The following is a 13,639-nucleotide window of genomic DNA, read 5'->3' as shown; positions in this document are numbered from 1 at the left end:
AGTAGTATAATGCTAATTAAAGTAAAATAAGTAAATTAAAAAATATTTATTTATTTATTTATTTATTTATTTTTACTTTATTCTGTTATTCAATACTACTAATGCTTGGTTTATTTATTTATTCATTTATTTATTTCAGTCATCATAATTATTGTTTCTGCTTAAAATAAATTCCAGCATGTTGTTTCTTTGTGATTTACTCTGCTATGTCTGTCTTTGGATAAAACAGCAGTGGACTGTCTGTTTGTTTGTTTTTTTGTTTTTGGTGATTAGCTTGGTCGTGTTTGAAATTACAAACAGACAACCAAGTTCAGCTTCTCTTCTTTTACGTTTGCCCAAATACCTTGGCAGCCATATAAAACCTCATAGAGCTGCCAGTATTCATTTAGTTAAAATGCTGAATTTTTCCTGGTTTGCCGTGTGACAAGTTGCAGTGAGCACATACTGTACATACAATATTTCCCCAGCAAACACATCTGTTATAGGTCAAATACCTATACATCATGCCAAGCTCAGCAAGACAGATAAAATGGCAGTCATCCACATTGTGTTGAGTTCTGCACTAGTTGTCTGTGTAATTCAGCACTGGGACAGTTCTTCTGTGTGCTTTGGAAATGTCTTTTTTCTTTTAAAGTACCAAGACAGACGCGCCATGGCAACAGTGTTGCGTGTCTTACCCTTGCCCGCTGTTTGGAATAAGGCAATCAGTGCCCCATGGCCAAATTTTGAAACTTGTTCTGGCTGAGATGTGTCCAGACTACATGCAAATGGGCCATGCAGGATGAAAGCTTGCAGTTGTAATTCCTTCTAGTTAAATGACATCCTTGTAACTGCGTTTGACCAGAGGTTGACTTAAAAGCCTCGTGAAAACCTAGTCTGATTATTTATGATATTTTTATCTAATGCACCACATTCTGAATTTTATATACTGTAGGCATAGATATCCTTGAAAGGAAATGATTCTTTGGGAAGGTTCACCTCAAAATAGATTCTGGAATAGACACCTCTCTCCAAACATTTTTGAGATAATTTTCCTCAATGTCCCTGTGTGATTCCGTACTGGGTAGAACGTTTCCAAGGGGATTACCAGGCCATTGAAAGTCACATTCCTCCTGTGATCCATCATGGTGCAGAAGTTCCCATGATCAGTTTTCATTTTTGGAAATCTGAGGTCTGCTCTAGGGCTGGTATAGGGCAAATAACTGGTTTCCAGTACAATTTGTTTGTTGTTTCCTACGTTTTTTCGATGGACGGGTATGTGCTGACATTTCCTCTCCCATATGTCCAGATACACATAATTAATCAGGGTAATTTAAGGAAATCACAGTTATTTGAAAAACCAACTTGGGCAAAAAGAGATATGAGTGGGGTCTTGTAATTTGAGCATTTAAGCAAATATACAGTCATACAAAATCTCATTTGGAAAATATTTATCCACTGTCAATGTGATTTCACATGAGAAATGCAGAGAGAACATTAATCCAGTTAATGCTATAAAGATTTCCCTTTACAGTATGTGTATCTGCAAACTGATAAAGAGATTTATCTTTTTGAAAGCTGTTGCAGGGTTATCAGAGTTTACACTTACGGGCCTTTGAAGCCATTTCTTTATCTATGGGGACTTTTGACTCTGTGGACTCCTTTAAAACACTATTCTTACAGTCACTACTTTATTTAAATGGTCTACAAATGATATCTAACAATATATGGATGCACTTTCAAAAATGATATGATCATTCATCCATGGCAACATGTTTTTCCACTTTTTTAACTCATCTAATTTATTATTTCGACGTTATCAAGTTTATTAAATTTGGATTATTTCTGATTATTGTGTATGTTCAATTTGTGTATCATGAATTTTCATAATTCAGAATTGAAAGTCTGGAACACTTCACGGAAAACGTTCTGGAACACTTCTAGAACATGTCTGGAAAAAATGCTGGGTTATTTTGACCCAGCTGGTTGAGTAAAATGTTTTTTACTCAACATGCTGGGTTGTTTTATTTAACTCACCTATTGTTTAAAAATAACTTTATTACTGGTTTAAAATGTGCTGGAAATTTTAAATCATCAATCAGATTACTAGGGAACAGCAATAGTCAATATATGAACATTTATTAATAAGCAAGAACATCCATGGACAAAAAAATATAAGACAAATTGAATTTATTAGGGTGAATAAAGTTTACACTAAAAAATGCTGGATTGTTTTAACCCAAATTTGGGTCAAATATGGACTAACTATTGGGTTACATTTTTAAATACATTTTTTATCCCAAAAGTTTTTTTTTTTTATTTTTAATTTTTTTATTTGACCCAAAGTTGAGTTGAAACAACCCAACATTTTTTAGAGTGAACAATATTACATTTAAACTCTTTTAAAAAGCATTTTAGAAATTTTAAAAATGTAACGTTTAAAAGTAACATTTTAATTCAAGTGTATTCAACCATTGACTGACTGCATAACCTGCCCATAAACAAACAATACTGAGATTAGCAAACATATTTTAACATCAAAATAAATTAAATTCAGTATTATAACGAATAAAATCAATTTATGTTTTGCATCATGCGCAATGACGCATGTTGACGCATTTAGCTGAATGACATCTCATCCCTATATGTTGCGTTGCATAAAATAATATGATTTACAGCACGGGAAAGAATTTATACATGAATTAAAATGTATACAAACCTTTATTTCACTTAAGAAGTACACCAGTTTGGCGGCGCTCTCCCCTGAAGAGGACGCAAAAAGCCTGCAGCTGGGTTGAAGCAGGGGCAGACTTGGCCAATAAGCGAGGTAAGCGGCCGCTTAGGGCCCCAGGAAATCAGGGGTCCCTAACTGATATTGATGAAACATATTTGGCAAACACTCCAGTGTGTATTTGTGTTCTGGAGAGCGTCAAATGTTCACTCACCGCTCAAAGTGCTGAGTTTTGGTCAAGTGCGGAGTTCTGCAAGCTCACGAATCCACTCATTATAACAACGTGTGCTGCGGTGTCATTTTGCAGCGCAGACAGCTTAATTAATTAACAGAACGTTGTGAAATCACGATGAACTGAAGTGCTTTTAGACAGCTTTTAGTGAGTATAGAGGGAGAGCTCTTTGCATACTTTCTAGGCTGTAGAATCCTGTCTGACTATCTCAATACAGATATATTAACCTCAGAAAAGAAAGTATCGTGTTTTGTGTCATGATTTTATTTGTCTTGATGTTTCAAAATGACTATGCTTTTCCTATGCTTACCAGCACGAACACTCATGTCGTATACCGTATGCCTTAAGAACGCTTGGAATACGGAACAAGTTGCATGGGATAATTTTTTTTTTTTTTTTTTTTGACATCTGAATCCTTTTTTTTTAAAGATTGAAGAAGGTTACAATTCATTTGAATTCTTTTTTTTTATGTCATCTTTTGTGATCCGAGAAAAAAAAGCAGCCTAATATGGCATTAGAACAGCATCAGTTTGACTAATTATTTACTTAAGGTGTGAAAGGGTAAATAAACTATAAACTATGAGAGAGAGTGCGAGCAAAATAAGTGTTAGGCGTAAAAGAGCACTTAGTTACTGAGTTGGGGCATCATACCTGAAATTTGCTTAGGACCCCCAAATCACTATGTCCGCCCCTGGGTGGAAGTAACCCCACGCTGGGTTGTTTCATCGGAGGAAGGGAGAGGGGTGTATAGTTTCAGCTGTCAGTGAGATTGACCCAGCCACTGACTCATGAAATTTGCTGTCAGTGAGATTGCTAAAAAGACACTGAATATATGATGCAGTTGTTTTGATGAAGTTAGTGTAGAATTTTTTTTGCAGCATTTTTTTTAGAGTGAACAAATGTTAAAAATAGAATAAAATAAAAATAAAAATACATTTTAAAAAAAGTATACAAATATAGTGTTATTCCTATAATACTACTACTACTACTACTACTACTACTACTACTACTAATAATAATAATAATAATAGCAATAGTTTAAACCCTTGACTGTGTTGCCTGTTTATTGCCTGTTGTTTAAGAAACACCTTTGTTTTGTATTTGTTTATTGTGTATTGTTTTGGTTTCTAGAGTACTTTACAAAGACCAAATAATCCTTCTACAGCTAGACAGACTCTAAAAATCCATTACCAGTTTATTGATAATAATAACAAGCACATGTCCCCTTCATGCTACCAAAATCAAAAAAGACAAAAGCAAACATTTCTCTTGGAAACTGTCTTCTCATCTCTCACTGAGTCAAAGCAAACAGCCTTTCCATCTTCTTTCTGTCCCTCACGTAACTTCATGTTCTTAAGACAGGATATCGAAAATTAATTCCTTTTTGCTTTCGTTAACTTCCATTGACATGTTTGCTTTATTGGGCTTGGTGCACCACATCAGCACTCTCATCAGATGGGCTCTTGTCCTATGTTTGTGGTATTTATAGAACAGAACGTATCAATTACTATGGCCTTTGGTGTCTGGACAGATGAAAATGAATGAGTTGAAAGAACACAGTGCTCATGCTTTCCAAAAGGTTATCAATGATTAAGATAATATGGATGAGTCTTTGTGCTAGTAGGAGATCTATCCTCCCTACAAAACCTCAGTTGGCAATGACTTTGTGCAGATATAGTTACCATTCCTCTTGGCATCATTGTTTGTTCATGCTGTTTTTTGGTAAGCAATGTAACCTTGAATATATCAATTCATTTTAATGCATTTGCATTGGATGAACTTGTTTTCTATGATAACTGCTAATATTGTGAGACATTTGTGCGGTTTGTAAAAAAATTCTGTAAGTTTGTTTGCTATATAATTATAATTTTTTTTTGTATATGTGTATAATTAGTTTATTAAAAATCAATGTAATATATATTAACAATTTCAGTATACATGCACACACTCGTACACACATTTAGTTTATTTATCTAAATGTTATTGTGCAAATGTTATTGTTCTGACATATTGCACTACAAAGGTAGGAAAAGATGTGTTAAGACACTGAGACACGTAGTCATATTTTCCTAAACCTCATTTTGTTTCTGTAAAGTGTGATTTTTATTTTTCTCCTTTTCTTTTTCCCTTTATTTCAAGTCATAAGTTTAGATTGTGATGGCTGCTGTGACCAGTGTTGATTTTGTTTTGATATTGTGTTTCTGTGCATCCAGTTAGCATATACATTTACTTCTTGTTGGATTTTGCTTAAATATTTTGCAGTTCAATAACCTCCACAGACTTTAATTTAACTTCTGCATTGTTTTAAAACAACCATATTATGTTTTAGATTTCTATCTAAAGTTTCAAACCACATCTGACACAGAAATTAGTATCCTACTTACGTAGCAATCAAAGGTTACCACATTAAAATGAGAGCTGTTTTTTTATTGGAATTGAAACATCAAGGCTGGCTGGAGCCCTGTAATGAGGGACCCAAATATACCCCAAATATCTCAGGGATTTGTAATTCAAAACAACTCCAGCTGGGAATATGGCAGTTCTCAAAATGTTATGTTTTACTGCTGTTGACAAACTGAAATTACAACATGGCCGACTGTTCCATGGCACCGGGGCACTGCTTTAAATTGTTTGGGAGATGGATGGTTTAGATTTATATTGCGTATATAAACTGTAGCCTTCGAAGTATGCAGATAAATATAATTTAGTAAAATGATTACAGTTGAAGATCCATTTGCCATCTGTGGCAAATTGATTGGTTTGTTTTCATTGGTTGATGGTAGTCACACTTTACGAGGATGAATCAAGCTTAGAATCATTCCCTAGCTACGAATGCACCTTAAAAACAAAGTGGTGCATGAGACTCATGCACTATACCGTATTTCATGTCATCTTCTGTTCATTTGTCTTTGTGTGAGAGACCAAAATGCTATTTTTTTTTTATTATTATTCTAACTAGCTATTCACTAAAAAATTAGCTTGACATCTATGGTCCCTATTCTTGTAAATAAGAAAATCAGCTTGGACATTATGCTAAACATTTGCTTTTGTGTTGTATGGAGGAAAGAAAGTAATTTAGGTTAGAAACAACATAAAGTAAATCCAGAAAAAATGTGTATTTGAAAGTCTCTTACTCTCACCTTTGTTTGTAATATTGTGAAATATTATTCAAACTAACTGTTTTGCATTTTAATATATTTTAAAATGTAATTTTTTCATTTTATGGTGTGATGGCATGGTATTTTGGTAATTATTATTTCATTTTTGTTTTTGTTGTGATTGTTTTTTTTTTTTTTATTTTTTTAATAGAAAGTTCAAAAGAACAGTATTTATTTAAAACTGAAATATTTAACTGTCAATTTGATCACTTTTTTGTGATCCTTCTGAAAAAAATATATATATTATTTTAAGAAAAAAAAAAAAACCTTTTGAACAGTAGTATACACTATCTCAATATTTACCGTAGGTGTCTTCTAACGATTTAGAAGATGATATTGAATTGCAAGGAGCAAGAATGTGGCTTTCACATTGCAAGAGAGAACAGGCTATATATTTCTCTGTGAATGTTTCACATGGTGTGCTTGAGTGTGTTTGTGTGTGTGGGAGAGAGAGAGTGTGTGTTCCTTGAAGGAGAGTTTGTGATTGAATGAACGTCTGTAAACTAACCCTGGGGACTGAGGTTGTAAAGGTTAACTGTGAGCCCGGCTTTAGCTATTACATCACAACATCTGCCTAACACTCCAACTGCATTTTATAACTTGCTGCTTCTCAAGATCACATAGACCCGCCGCAAAACAAAACTTGTGTAGTTTGGTGTAGAAGCAATCTTGCATGATTTGATGTCAGTTATGCCCAACAACACAAACTGCTTATAAACATGGCCGCTGAATAAATTCTAGCTTTGCAATAACTTGGTCTTAAATGACAATCTGAGTGTGCTGCTAACCTAATTACAGATGCAGTAGTAATGGATGCTAATTTACAGAAGCAGCAATTATTCTTCCCAGTAGTTACAAGAGTCAAAGGGTCTTGCTGTACTAAGAACAAGACAGAAGAAATAAACCAGGTTCAGCCCAGGGTTTTCCCTGTGAGACCTCACTTGACCAGGTTGAGCTTAACCCCAAGTGCTGTGATGCATCACACTTTACCTTGTGCTAACAATGCAATATATATTGGCGCCCTATGATTTAGCGGACAACATTCGATTTTTTTTTTTTTTTTTTTTTTTTTTTTTTTTTTTTTTTTTTTCATTTATCATCCAAAATTGGATATTTAATTGTGCATGCTCATTTCCATTGTTTTTATATTTAAAATAATTTTTCCTTCATCTAACGCTCAAAAATCAGTCAAAGAAATTGATCAAAAGTGGCACTAAAAATATTTAGTATGTTACAAAAGATTTGTATTGTAAATAAATGTTTTTCTTTTGAACTTTTTATTCAAAATGAAATGAATGAATAAATAACTGTTTATACAAAAATATTAAGCAGCACAACTGTTTTCAGCATTAATCATAATAATACATTTTCCTCGGGCCCCCAATCAGTATGTTAGAATGATTTTAGAAGGATCATGTGACACTGAAGACTGGAATAATGGCTGCTGAAAATTCAACTTTGCCATCACAGGAATAAATTGTGTGTGTGTGTGTGTGTGTGTGTGTGTGTGTGTGTGTGTGTGTGTGTGTGTGTGTGTGTGTGTGTGTGTGTGTGTGTTTGTATGATTATATGTTGATTTATAGCCTCAGTCCTCTCTCTGTGTAAAATCTAATTTCGAACAGACATTTTTCTACAAATGCATTGTCTTTCAAGATACTTGAGTATAAAAGTTATCATGTCTATTGCATCAAACATAGACATTATTGCAGTTTATTGTTTATTTAAACAGAGTGTTTTAGCATTGACAGTCTCATAACAGTGCCTTGACCCCTCATAAACTCACATAAACCATTTTGGACAGAAACAGGGCTGATTGTACCACTACAGCAAGAGAGCAGATGTTGGCGTCACGGCACCAGCCGTAGTCGTTATCACTGACCTCAGTGTTCATCATGTGACCCGACCTGTTATTTACAGACCCCTAAACGTTTACAGTCCTGTGTCAACTAGCAGTTAGAGAGATATTCTGTTCTGCTGGGTGATTTTCTTCAGCACACAGATGGGTGATTTAGTGGCTCAGCTTTGTCACCTCCACAGTTTGAGTAATGTATATTTTTTATGATTCTGGGAAGGAGTGTTTCCTTTTTTTCTGAAGGACTTAAATTGTGAAACCCATATATTTTCCTTTTCTTTTTGCAGGGATATTTAGTTTGATGAAATAACAATCATCCAAAGTAGTTTAACCCTCTTTGGTCATGGTGCATGTTAACTTGAATATTTATTTTTGGTTAGATTTTTTATTATTACTTTAAGTGGATTCAATAACAAATGTTTTATATGTCCTGGCTCTTCCGAATTTTATAATGGCAGTGAATGGGTGCTATTTTTCAGAAGTCCAAGAGAAGTCCAATAAAGCGCATCCATCCAACATTAAAAGTGTCCCACGTGTCCCAAATCGATGCATTTTTGTAAGAAATATATATATATATATATATATATATATATATATATATATATATATATATATATATATATATATATATATTTAAAACTTTATAAACCGTAATATTTATATTTTTATATATTTAGTATTTTAGTAAATGGGAGAGTCGTATTCCAGTGGATGATGTAGGCATAGGTAAGGTCTGGTGAGAATATGCTAGTCTCACAAGAACCAAGGTTTGTTTACAGAAGCAAAGAAAGCAAAGTTTTCTTTGTTTAACAAAGGAAAACCAGTCTCCTCTTGACTTATATCAAAATCGTCCGATATTTTTCTTTACAAATCCTCATTTTGTACTTCTAATTCCTGACCGGTGTTTTGTTTTGCTCTCTGCTCTGCACTTCCGTTTTCGTCACTTCTCACCTGAGCTTACGCTACACATATGTCATCCGCCGGAACAGTGTTCTATTGTGAACGTGCATACTACGTTAGTGGAAGCTAGAGTTTACAAGTTATAAAGCTTTAAATATGGATATTTTTTCTTACAAAAACACATTGATTTACTTCAGGAGGCCTTTATTAACCCCATGAGCCATGTGGGACACTTTTTTTAAGATGAATGGACACAGTTTATTGGACTTTTATTGGACTATTGAATAATACCCCCCATTCACTGCCATTATAAAGCTTGGAAGAGCCAGGACATATAATCCCGACTGTATTCGTCTGAAAGAAGAAAGTCATACACACCTAGGTTTTTGGGTGAACTATCCCTTTAAATTTGGGCCTCTTGAACATCACTCAGTAAAGCTGTCCCGTTCACCTTCTCACATCACTGCACTTTGCAAATAAACACAATCAATCTGCAAGTCAAGCGGCAAACTTCGCCAGCTTTAAACAGCATAGTGATATCGATATAGACGTGACTTCTCTCAGGTCAGATTTTTGAGCGCTGATATGGCTGACCTTGACTCATTTGGCATGACCCTCTGCTGGTGGGCAGCTGTGAGATGTAAGCCAATCCCCCAAGTGCAATGAGTTCGACGGGGTCCTACAGTTGATCCTACTCTGTTCGATCAAACACCCACATGTGTGAATGTGTCTTTGAGACAAAGTGCAGGTGACATATCTCATTCTATCTCAATTAGATGTAGTGTTTTTCTTTTATTATTTATCTTTAGCTTAACATAGGTTCATTTTCATTATTAAATTAGATTTTATTAGTCATTACCAACACTATTATGATTTGAAATGACTCAAGCCAATTGAAAAACATGATATTTCTCTTTCTGTACCTCATCTGTTGTCTTTGGGTAAGGCACTTTATTTGTGAATGGAAGTGCGAAATAACCATACACCCACTAAAGCCCTTTACTGCTTCCTCTGATTTTTTACTCAAACTTTCTGTTTGTGTAATCTTGATTCTCCTTCCTTTGTTCCATGCAGGACACCCGTTAGTTTAGAGCATGACACAAGTGAAATTCCCTTGTCAAGAAATTCAAAGCAAAGGATCTCTGGGCTAACGTTTCTCCAGGCCACCAGAATAGCACCCACACCCTTCTGAAGGTGACTTAATTCACTCTCAAAGCTTCGGCCAACATTGTTTCAGAGTCCAAACCTCCATTGCATCTTAAACTGGATTGGAGTCAAACACTTCGTCCATAGGGAGAGCTAAATGGAAGACACAGACCGAGATTGCGAAGCTTAATGTCATTTTAGAGACATAGTTCAAATGTCTCGGCAAAACTACTGATCGAATTGCAGCTAAAACGTGTCTAATGCCTGCAGTGTTATAGGTCTTTTGTATTCCTTCCAATCAATTCCATCAAGCTTTGGCTGTTTATTGTAAAGAGACACTTGTATCTGTATAACTTGCTTCACAATCACCTGTAACATACTGAAGTAATCGAAACAACAGAATTGGCTTTATAATCACTGCCAAGAAGGAACATTAAGGGCCGTACACACCGGGACGAATATCGGCGCGCGTTATTCGCCAGCGTTTTTCAACGCGTTTTTTGTGTTCACACCCAAGCGATTTTCGCTGACGATGAGCCGAGTGAACATGCAAATTCATTCCCTGACATTAGATGGCACTTAATGTAAAACAGAAATACTAGAAATACTAGTTCTCTTTTATCAAGATTTTTGTAATCGCTGTCGCGTTTGTCATATAGTTCTTTGTGTTCCGACACCAACGAGACCAGCAACTCTACATTCATCTTGCCTTGCATCTTCTTCGTCTTATTTCTTCCCGGCAGTGTAGACCATACTTGGCGTATATCTTCTTCGCCGTTACGTATGTGTGCTCAGCAAGACAGTTTTGTGTTTGAGCGCCCCCAAGTTGTGTTTTACTGTAACTTCAGAAGCTCCAGACACGTGTGCAAAAGCGCCATTCTCATTGGTCGTATAGTTTTTGACGCGGTGCGTCAAACCAAAAAAACGAACACGGGGCGTTTTTTAAAAAATGACGCTTTTACGCGTGGCGTTTTTCGCGTCGGTGTGCACACTCACATTGGCGCCCTTTGTTTAGTCACGAGGCGTTAAACGTCGGCGAATATCGCGCGCGAAATTCGTCCCGGTGTGAACAGGCCTTTTTTGGTCGTGAGCACCGGGACGAATATCGGCGCGCGTTATTCGGCAGCGTTTTTCAACGCGTTTTTTGTGTTCACACCCAAGCGATTTTCGCTGACGATGAGCCGAGTGAACATGCAAATTCATTCCTGACATTAGATGGCGCTTAATGTAAAACAGAAATACTAGAAATACTAGTTCTCTTTTATCAAGATTTTTGTAATCGCTGTCGCGTTTGTCATATAGTTCTTTGTGTTCCGACACCAACGAGACCAGCAACTCTACATTCATCTTGCCTTGCATCTTCTTCGTCTTATTTCTTCCCGGAAGTGTAGACGCTACTTGGCGTATATCTTCTTCGCCGTTACGTATGTGTGCTCAGCAAGACAGTTTTGTGTTTGAGCGCCCCCAAGTTGTGTTTGACTGTAACTTCAGAAGCTCCAGACACGTGTGCAAAAGCGCCATTCTCATTGGTCGTATAGTTTTTGACGCGGTGCGTCAAACCAAAAAATTACGAACCCGAGGCGTTTTCTAAAAAATTACGCTTTTACGCGTGGCGTTTTTCGCGTCGTTGTGCACACTCACATTGGCGCCCTTTGTTTAGTCACGAGGCGTTAAACGTCGGCGAATATCGCGCGCGAAATTCGTCCCGGTGTGAACAGGCCATTAGTCTGTAATCTTAATTCTACATGACAGATTGGTAGTGGCTAAAGCAGTAACAGGTTGAATTTTATGTTTCTGACTGTGTTCACAGCTGTTTGGCGTACATGTTGGCAAGTGAAGAGAGAACTTTCCACATGCTTTGATTTGGTTTCTCCTTTTTTGTTTTTCATATTCTAATATCTATATCATAATGACTTCATATCTCAATCCCAGCTTTTCATTGAAATGCCATTGAAACCCATAAAACCACAGCATGGTGACAATCAGGTCCTTGAACTGCAATTGAACAGGACAAGCGGTCTGAAAAGTCATGGAGTCCTGTTAAAATTTGGCTCCCTGTAGGTCTGCTCTCTTCAATGGATTCATATGGGATCATTCATGATGTAATAAGTGGAGCAACACGGCCCGCTGGAATCGTGGAAAAAAATGGAGTAGGCGACGCTGTTGTCACTGTTGATTTTGCTGAAGTGTCTTGCAGCCAGATATTTTCCGTCACACATCAGGGTGTATAGATTTCACTTGGTGACGTGTCCTGATATACATGTGAACCAGTTGCACCTCACAGCTTGAACAAGTTTAAGAGTGAAGCAAAATGTACAGTTTTGCATAGGGATGAACTGATATTGAAATTCTTGCTTATAATAAGCAGAAAATTTACATGCAATGACCAATAAAATTTTAATTATATTTTAGATTTTTTTTTACAATTACATATTTATATATAGAAAGCATTTGATATACAGAATACATTATTTTTTAATATTATTTTAAACACTTTATTGTTACTAAATTATTAAACAGTAAATTAAACGTTAAGTTAAAAACACTAATAATTTAATAAGATTTTTAAATGTAAATGTTTTTATAAAATTTATGAATTATATATAATTATTTATAAAACACACAATAAAAAGTACATTTAATTGTGCTATTATAAGTGTTTTAAAGAATAACTTTAATTGAGGTTTGGAAAATGAGGGTAAGTGACGAACACAGATAATAATTTCTTATCATCTCTAATGACCTCAGTGTCAGTGGGCATCTCTTGAGGTTTAATCAACAGAAATAGTCTTTGTGTTTCTAAAGCTTGTTCTGGTCTTGTCATCTCTCCAGCTAGAAGATTAGAATGAAAGCCTTCATGATAAACCCAAGCGTCTCCTGTAGCTAGATATCTACATCTCTTCCTTTCTGAACAAACGACCTACATCTGCTTCCACCTACCTTTAAGACTGACTCTTCTAGAATTTGTGTTACTGTTCTGTTCAAGTTCATTTAAAACTGAGCCGCTACAGGTCATCATGAAGAGGCTTAGATAAGAAATTGCTTTAAAATGGTGCCAAAGAAATATCCTTTCTTTAAAGAGTCACTGTGTGTTTATTTGATTTTTTATTTATTTTTTTAAAGGAAGTCATAACTGTGATGAGTTTGATTGGCCCTGTGTCTTTGTGCTGAAATGGTGTCTCCTTTCATTTTATTGGCCTCTTAAAAAGTTTGTCAAACTCTCCATGTGCTCTGGGTGTTAAAGTGTCTTTAGAACTGTTGGAGTTGTCAAGTTAAGGGTGTTTTACCTATAAACAGATTTTACAGCCACTGGAGTGTCGATTATTTCAGGCTTCAGAGGTCACGTTGACATCTGAGCTTGATTCTTCTCCTTTTTTAATTTTAGTTTAGACTTTTTTGGCATTTTAAATATCATTTAAAATTGACAATTTAAAATTATGTGAATTTTTGTTTTATTTTAATTAATTAGTTTATTTTTAATTATTATTATTATAATAATTTTTTTTTTTTTTTTTTTTACTTGTGATACATTTCTTTAAAATAAATACCAGACTGATAATTTTGTTAAATGGTGCAAATCCAATGTTCTGGCAAGGTTCTCTCAAAGGTATTAAAAAAGGTTCTTGTTGATAGAATGTTCA

At 35.4% G+C, this 13,639-nt stretch overlaps 1 protein-coding gene across 1 annotated transcript in view; it reads left to right on the top strand.

Annotated features, from left to right (window-relative positions):
* Positions 1–13,639, top strand: part of LOC109090037 (angiopoietin-1-like) — a 50,164-nt gene that overhangs the window by 12,148 nt on the left and 24,377 nt on the right. The gene's annotated exons all lie outside the window — the stretch shown is intronic.

The sequence above is a fragment of the Cyprinus carpio genome, chromosome A19 (genome assembly GCF_018340385.1).
Source record: "Cyprinus carpio isolate SPL01 chromosome A19, ASM1834038v1, whole genome shotgun sequence".
NCBI lineage: Eukaryota > Metazoa > Chordata > Actinopteri > Cypriniformes > Cyprinidae > Cyprinus > Cyprinus carpio.
This window is presented reverse-complemented; position numbering and strand designations above follow the sequence as displayed.